We start from the raw sequence: 8,412 nt of genomic DNA, 5'->3' as shown, positions 1-8,412 counted from the left end.
TTTTTTTCTTTCCCCCTTGGCTCTGCTTTATTGACCTCAGAGCACCTTTGGACAAGTTTCAAAAACAAAACAAAACAAAAAAACAAAACACCACATACACAGCAGGAACTGGATCCTGGCAGGTTCTGCTTGGCTCCAATAAAATTCTAACCACAGTATTTATGCAAAACATCAGTCTCTCTCTCTCTCTCTCTCTCTCTCTCTCTCTCTCTTTCTCTCTCTCCTCCGTGTGTGTGTGTGTGTGTGTGTGTGTGTGTGTGTGTGTGTGTGTGTGTGTGTGTGTAGGGGTGAGGTAAACTGGTCCTGAGTCAAGGTCCCCAGTTGTCAGAGAATGAGTCCGAGATGGTGCAGCCTGGATACGTCTCCTTGTAAGTTCAAGTACTCACCATTTTGCTGTGGGTGATCATCAAGATGAGTTTCCTGTCACTTAGCTCCCACATAAGAGTTGTCTCCAGTCTGTCCTACTGCTGCACATGGACAAGTTTACCTCTGTCCAGGGTCGTGAGCAACTTCCTGTCATCTGCTGCTGTCTCATCACACTCCACGCCAGCTGAAAGCTGACCTTTGTGTTCTTGAATACACTGTGCATCTTTAAGATGATAGTGTCCCTGTTTTTGAAAATTGTGATAGGATTGGTCATGCTAGATACCTATTTGGTGGCAAAGCTCATATCAAGAGACTTGCTGAAGTCATGAAAATTCTTGCTGTCCACTAGTTTCCAGGTACCAGTGAAAGCATCTGCTATGGTGTTGTGAGAGAAGAAGCTTGTAGGCACTCCAGTGGTCACATCTCATGATGAGAATGGGCCACCTCAGCAGTTGAAATTTAGAAGATACAATTCAGTCTGTGACATTTCTCTTGAACCATCGGTTAATAGAATCACCAATAGAAATGTAGCATTAGTGAAAAGTAAGACTCTTATTTATTTATTTATTTATTCATTCATTTATTTATTTATCTATTTATTTATATTTATTTGTTTATTCGTTATTTATTTTATAAGGCAAAGATGTTTCAGGGTTGCCTGTTAGTACATCAGTCCAGTCTTTAACATTAGTAATTATGGTTATAGGTTTTCTGAATTGAGCAGCAACCCATCACCCTATTTAAAGAGATAGGACATCGTTAGTAGATCTTGCATTCTTGTATACCTCCATGCAATTGAACATGCTAGCTCTGCCTAGAAACAGTGCCTGAGAATGAGGATACTCTGATAAAAGCTACTTAGCAAAAATTGCATTGATACTTCACACACAACTATTTCTTAAAAATCTGCTGTGCCAATTTCAGGAATAGGAGATAATTAAGCAAATAGACAAATTTACTTAAGCAAATATAGAGTTTGTTTAATTGTATTTTAACAAAGTGCTAATAAAACATAAAATATTATGTTTTATTTTTTCTTTTCGATTTTGGCTACAGAAACATCAATTTTCTTTTCCTATGAAGTCAAGTGCCTCTGGAATTTAAGTAATAGTTACTACATGGAGATACACAGGGAGCAGAGAGCAGTGCCCCAGCTGGTATACCTGAAATTGTATCAGCTCTTGGCAGACATACTTGAGTATCATCAGCATGGTGATAGCCTGAGACTTGAGAAGGAGCCTGGAAATAAGATTATTTGAAGAACAGGTAGCAAGCTAAGTTCAATGAAAGCGGTCAAGTCCTCATCAGGTCAGTGAGCTGAGGAATGGATGGGAATGGAGGGGCCAGTTCTGGGGCTATGTGAATCTATTCTCAAATATTTGTTTCTGAGGAAGAGTTGCAAGAGGAGACATTTAAGAATAAAGAGGAATTGTAAGGATAAAGTGAGATTTATGTCTGGAACAGGAGAAGCCAATATGCTTCTGACAAGTGAGGGAAGGAGAATACAAGGAGCAGATGAGTACATCTAAGAAAACATTCAGCTGAGTCCTTGGATGCCCGGAGCAGAGGAAAAGACCATTCCTAGGCAGAGGAAGACATCTCTTCTCTCACTGCAGAAGGAAAGGATGACAAGGTGGTGGAGGTAGAGGGGGGATAGAACAGTATAGGACTCTATTTCTTATAGCTTAGTACTCATTAGTTCTGTTTATTACTTATTTTTTTTTATTGATCCTTTAGGGAATTTTGGGGTTAATCATCCTTGCCTTCATGAAGTGGCCATGACATTTGCTGCAGTTTTTAAACTATGAACAAAATTCACACTTACAGAGTCAATAGATGACTTGACATATTATTCCTCCCTTTCCCAGAGTGATTAGTAACAGTCTGAATAGTTTCTACTTAATTAGCTAGTATGTGGAAAGAGGACCAGGATGTGGACAGAGCAGAACCAGGTGATCTGGAGAATGAAGGAAAAGTCAACGTTGACTTTTTCTGAACTACTGAGCTATTGCACATTACTTGGTATTATAACATGATCTCGATGTTCTAAGTGATGGCTTGTATTTTCCCAGAGAAGTCAAAAGGGAATTCTTTCCAAGATGAACTGCAAGTGAAATTATTATTTATTTTGAAGTTACTCTAGCTTATCAATCACCCTCAGCCATTTTATGCGATTGGTTGAAAACAAGAAATGAGTGAGATGTTAATTTTATTTTTCCTCATATAGAAGCAGCAACAATTCACAGTTATAACAGTACAAAACAACTTTCTTGATATATGCATACTAGATATGTTTGGTTGAGTATTTTTAAAGTAAAGTAAAAACATTCCACAACAAAGAGTCTTTATTGCTAATAATATAATTCAGAATATTCCCATTCTAGGTTAGCATAGAACCAAAAGATAGTTATAATTCAGAGATATGAAAAGTAGACTTGTGGACTCCCAGAAACATCAAGAAGAATTGCTTTTCTACTCAAACATGAAGCAGTGGACAGACATTCCAGCTGAGTAGAAAAAGGCAGAGGACCAGATTTAGATTCTTGACAAAAATACGTGAGATCTGTTGGCTTCTTCAAACTTTTAAAGAGATAATTAATGTGCACTAAAACCATTTCAGTATATAGCGACACAGATACACAGAAGACTAAACCGTTCTAAATATAGACCTTATAACAAAATTTGATAACCAGAGGCCTTTTATTTTACTCATTTCACTTTATTTTAAAGTTAATAACTGGAAGGATTGTGAAGAAAATGTTCTCTTTTACATTAAACCTCATTGTAATTTAGAGCGATATTTTTATATGTTCAGTTGCTCTTATTATTTTTGGTGTGTTTGTGTGTATGTATGAGTATTCAGTTTAATGTTTGTGTGCATCTTCGTCAGTGTTTTATTGCTGTGAAGAGACACCATGACCATGGCAACTCTTATAAAAGAGAACATTTAACTGGGGCTTCCTTACAGTTTCAGAGGTTTAGTCCATTATCAGCATGGCAGGAAGCATGGCCGCACACAGGCAGACATGGTGCTGGAGAAGGAGCTGGGAGCTCTACATCTGGATTGGCAGGCAGCAGGAAGAGAGCATCTTAAATTCTAACACCCACCCTGATGTTACATACTTCCTTCAACAGGCCCATAGCTTTACCAACAAAGCCACACCTCCTAATCGCTCTCAAATAATTACTCACTAATGACCAAACATTCAAATATATGAGCCTATGAGGGCCATTCCTCTTCAAATCACCACAATGTGTGAGGTGTGTGTGTGAGTGTGAGCATGCATAAGTGAAAGCATGTGCACCTGGAGGCCAGAGGTAGACTCTGGGTGTCTTTCTCTGCATTTATTTTATTAAGAAATTTTCTACTCACTCCACATACCATCCACAGATCCCCCCTCTTCTCTCCTCCCACCCCCAGCTCTTTTTCTCAAGCCACCCCGCATCCCCACATCCCCCAAATCGAGGTCTCCCATGGGGAGTCAGCAGAGCCCAGCACACTGAGCCTAGGCAGGTCCAAGCTCCTTCCCACTGCACCAAGGCTGTGCAAGGTGTCACACCACGGGCACTGGATTCCCAGAAGCCTGCCCATAGACCAGGGACAGATCCCGATCCCCCTGCCTGGGTGCCTCCCAAACAGTTCGAGCCAAACAACTGTCTTCCGTATACAGAGGGCCTGGCCCAGTCCCATGGAGGATCCACAGCCATCAGTCCACAGTTCATGGGGTTCCACTAGTGTGGCCGGTCACCTCTGCATGTCTTCCCATCATGATCTCGACGTCCCTCACCTGCAGAATCCCTCCTTTTTCTCATCAGTTGGATTCTTAGACCTCAGCCTGGTTCTACTCAGCAGTAAAAAACAATGATATAAAATTTGCATGCAAATGGATAGAACTAGAAAATATAATCCTGAGTGAGGTAACCCAGATTCAGAAGGACAAACATAGTATATACTCACTCATAAGTGGATACTAGATGTGAGGGAAGGGATGGCCAGACTCCAGAGAGGCTAGCTAACAGGGAAAGACCCTAGGAGGGACACATGGATGACCCTGTGAAGAAGTGGATGAGGTCTACATGAGCGGACTAGGTGTGGTGGGTTGGGGAAGTGCAAGGAGTGGGGGATGAGAACATTGGGACATGGGAGGGTCGAGCTGGAACAGGAACAGAGTGGGAGGGCAGGGAGGGAGATACTGCGATAAATGAGGAGATCATGGGAATAGGAAGAGGCAGGGTGCTGGGGAGGCTCTCAGGAATCCACAATGATGACACCACCTTGGTCTGCTGGCAGTGGTCCAGAGGGTGCCTGGACTGGTCTACTCTAGTGACCAGTCTAGTGAATAACTTACCTCTCATCATAGAGCCTTGTCCAGTGACAGATGGAGGCAGATGCAGGGATCCATGGCCAGGCACCAGGCTGAGTTCTGGGAATCCATTAATTAATTAATTAGTTAGTTTGTTTGTTTATCTGAAACAGGGTCATTTACGGAACTCAGGGCTGACTGTCCAATGAACTTCAGGGATCTGCCTAGCTCTGCAGTGTCCTTTCCTCCTTGCTGTACCCCATCCAGCTCAGGATTTACAGGTTGCACCAGAGCTGGCATTTTGCAGGGTGTCAGGAATCTGAACTCAGGTCCTTAGGTTTGTGCAGCAAACACTTTACCAGCCAAGTCATCTCTCTGGCTTCTGATGTCTCTTTTTCCTAGAAAAAAAAGAATGCAAGTTACTTTGTTTTTCCACTCTTAACTCAAATTAAATTCTAGCAAAACTGTTTGTATTATAGACCCTCTCAGCTCTTTCATATTAACTTGTCTAGCTCTGGAGCTCCTGATTGAATCTGGGATTCCTAACAATCATCACACAGGGTAGGGATCACTAAATAGTTGTTTTAATTTACACTTGGAATTTTGGCCTTGATCTGGTGAAGAAATATATTTTGTTCTAATTAATTTGAAATATATTATGTAGTGATTGTGAAAAATGACAGTGTGCTTAATGGAAAGTGGAGATGGCAGGGTGCTGCTGCTTGGGTTTCAGCAGGATGTTGATATTTGACTCAAGGGGCTTTTTCTGGTGAAAGCTTAAAGTTATTAAAAAGTAGAAACAAGGCAGAATACAGCACAATACGTTAATTAGCAACTGACAGACAAGCCAGCCCAAATTGTCGTAAGTAGCACTGAAAGTTTGGCTCCCATCTGGAAGTCCTGAGGTGCCATGCACTGGAGAGCTACAGCAACCCTCACTCTCCTCCCTCACTTCCTAACTTTTCCGACTGTGAACACCACGGTGGCCGCAGTTCCCAGTCTTACAGTTCCCAGTGAAAAAGAGAAGAGGTTCACCTTGGTCACGGGACATAAAATGTAGGAGCTAACGACCGAGTGTGCTGTTTTGTCTAAACCCATAGAATGGCATCTTGGGCCCCGGCGCTGCTTCTGTTAAGTCTTTCCTTTCAGAAAAGAGAGAGCAGAAGTAACCAGGTTGTATCCCGGCAACAATACCTATAACACAGATTTGCGTGATTAATAGTTTTTATTAGCTTTATCTGCCCATTGAAAGTTCTTTAGAAGGAATTTGAGGTGTTATTCTAGCAGCTGTCCCTGGACAGAGTCAAGTCAGTGAAATAACTGGGGTCACTAGCGACACTATTGTATACAAATGTGCATAATTTGAATCTAAAGAGCAACTTTCTCAGCCCCACCCCTTTTCTAAAAATGGTTACAAAGTGTTCAAAGTTATTTGTACCAGAGAAGTTTCTTAGGAAGTCAGCAAGTCTTCCAGCCTGCATTGCTGGGTATTTGATGAGTGCAAAGTCTTCAAATCAATCCCAAACATTCTCAGCACTCAGACTCTCACTGGCAGTCTCTCCTCACTGGTCAGCTTGTCTCCAAGGATCTTGATCTGTCTGCTTACAAACCAACCAGTGTCTCACTGTGAGAAAGAGGGCACCCAGGAGTGCCTGACAATTACTGACACTCCCCATGTCAATTACTTTTCTTGTTGTTGTGATATTAAAAAAAATAAACAAAAACAAAAGACTTCACAGGGAGGTGATGGTGCATGTCCCAGCACTCGGGAGGCAGAGCCAGGCAGATCTCTGTGAGTTGGAGGCCAGCCTGGGCTAAAGAGTGAGATCCAGGACAGGTACCAAAACTACACGGAGAAACCTTGTCTCGAAAAACAGAACAAAACCCTCAAAACAACAACAACAAATCCCCACAAAACCCAAAACCTTAAGGAAGGACTGGCTTATTTGGCTCAGAGTTTATCACAGTAGGGAAGGCATATGGTGGAGCATGAAGCAGCTGACCACATTGCATCTACAGTCAAGAAGCAGAGAAATGATTGCTGGCGTTCTGCTTGCTGTCTCCATTTTACAGTGTGACTGGAATACTGCAGCCTAGATTCAGGAGAGGTTTTCCTTCCTTAGATAAACCTCTCTGGTAATGGCCTCACATACACACAGGGGTATGTCTCAGGCAATTCCATATGTGGTCAAGTTGACAGTGAGATTAACACCAAACCTCACCATGCCATTTCCCGTAAACTCACGATTTTCTTTTCACAGAATCACTGAACTGAAAATACCACAAACCAAGTGCTTAAGATTTTATTTGAGGTATACTTTTTGTCTTCATTTTGTTTCCTATTGCTGACTAAGGTTTCCTTTTTGCACAACAACTAGGACTTGAGGTATACGTCCATGTCACGTAGTTAGTGTACAGTGTTCTCGGCATGGATGGGAAGTCCATGTGAATCAGATATGCTGGGATTTTTGCTTCATGTCTTCCTCCCCTGATTCTGACTCTCGCCACAGTCACAGACCTTAGTTCTGAGCTGGCCGCCCTCTGTGCTGACACAGCCTGTGTCTTCAGTGTGAATTGAGCATCATTGGCTTTTTGACTCAGTGTGTCTCTGGATTCATGATGAGGATCCCTGGAGATGCCCTTGTCATTTCCATGCAGGAAGAGGACTAATGTTCCAGATAAGCAGCATTGAGATTTGTTCCACATAGTTCCTCGACAATCCTGACAGAATCTAGCATCTGTTCTCTGTCGAGCTAGTCATCTCACTAAAGCATTAAGAAAAAAAAGGGAGAGAGATTTCACAAAATTGAACCATATCTTGCAGAAATACTCACTAATTTTAAATGTAGATATACATGAAATTTTGTATATGAATATTCCCATGTGGCCCCCACTGGGATGAAAATACAGGAGATCTTGAGCACCTAAGAAGGCTAGTTTGTGCTCACTCTGCTCTTGAACTGTCCTAAATAGCTTCACACTGCAGATGTCACTTGAAACTTGATTTCTTGTACTCAGCGCTATAATGGAGAGTGTATACAGATCATTGCAAATGTTAGTGGTGGCTTCTTTCTTTTCCTGTGTGCAGTAGTCTGTGTCCAGGCATTCACACAGTGTGCCCATATTGGCCTTCCTGGTTTTCCCATTCACTGTTCCTGCCTTTTCTTCCTCCACTGCCGCTCAAAACTTACTGCCTGCCTCTATTTCTTCTTTGGCCCCTCCCTCTCTCTTCCTCAGGGCCTCAAGTTCCAGCGCTATTGCTGTGAGTTTGAAGGAGGCGTTCTCTTGTTATTGGTGCTCATTTTTTGATAACTTGACCATTGAAAGCAGTTTCCTCATGAAGGGATTTAAGTTCCCTCATCATAAAACTTGAGGAATTCTTCATAGTGTTCTCAGTTTAAACTCTGCAAATTACGTAACCAATTTAAGAGAGATTGTCTAGGGAAGACAATGCCTAACAAAGAAAAATAAATGGTAGAATTTCATGCATGAGACAATGCAGGTGAAAAATCATGGTTTTTGATGGAGAATTGCTTCTTGCCCTGAACTCTCACGTCTTGCGTCGCTGTCTATCTGGTGGCTTTTCTTCAACCAAGATGGACTCGTCTGATACAAAGGAGGACCTGGGTAGAAAAATCAACACTTACATGTAAAGGGACTTCTGGAAAGTGGCAAGGATTTTGAATAGAAAGTAGTATGTAATGTATAGGCTGTAGGTCTAGATCTCATTTTCCCTCAGGAC

The 8,412-nt window shown here is 42.0% G+C and overlaps 1 pseudogene; it reads right to left on the bottom strand.

Annotated features, from left to right (window-relative positions):
* Positions 1 to 308: 308 nt before the first annotated feature.
* Positions 309 to 7,793, bottom strand: LOC119087569 (annotated as a pseudogene).
* Positions 7,794 to 8,412: the final 619 nt, after the last annotated feature.

This window comes from Peromyscus leucopus, chromosome 3, assembly GCF_004664715.2.
Source record: "Peromyscus leucopus breed LL Stock chromosome 3, UCI_PerLeu_2.1, whole genome shotgun sequence".
Lineage (NCBI taxonomy): Eukaryota > Metazoa > Chordata > Mammalia > Rodentia > Cricetidae > Peromyscus > Peromyscus leucopus.
Note: the sequence above shows the minus strand (reverse complement) of the source record. Positions and strands in the feature narration are given on the sequence as shown.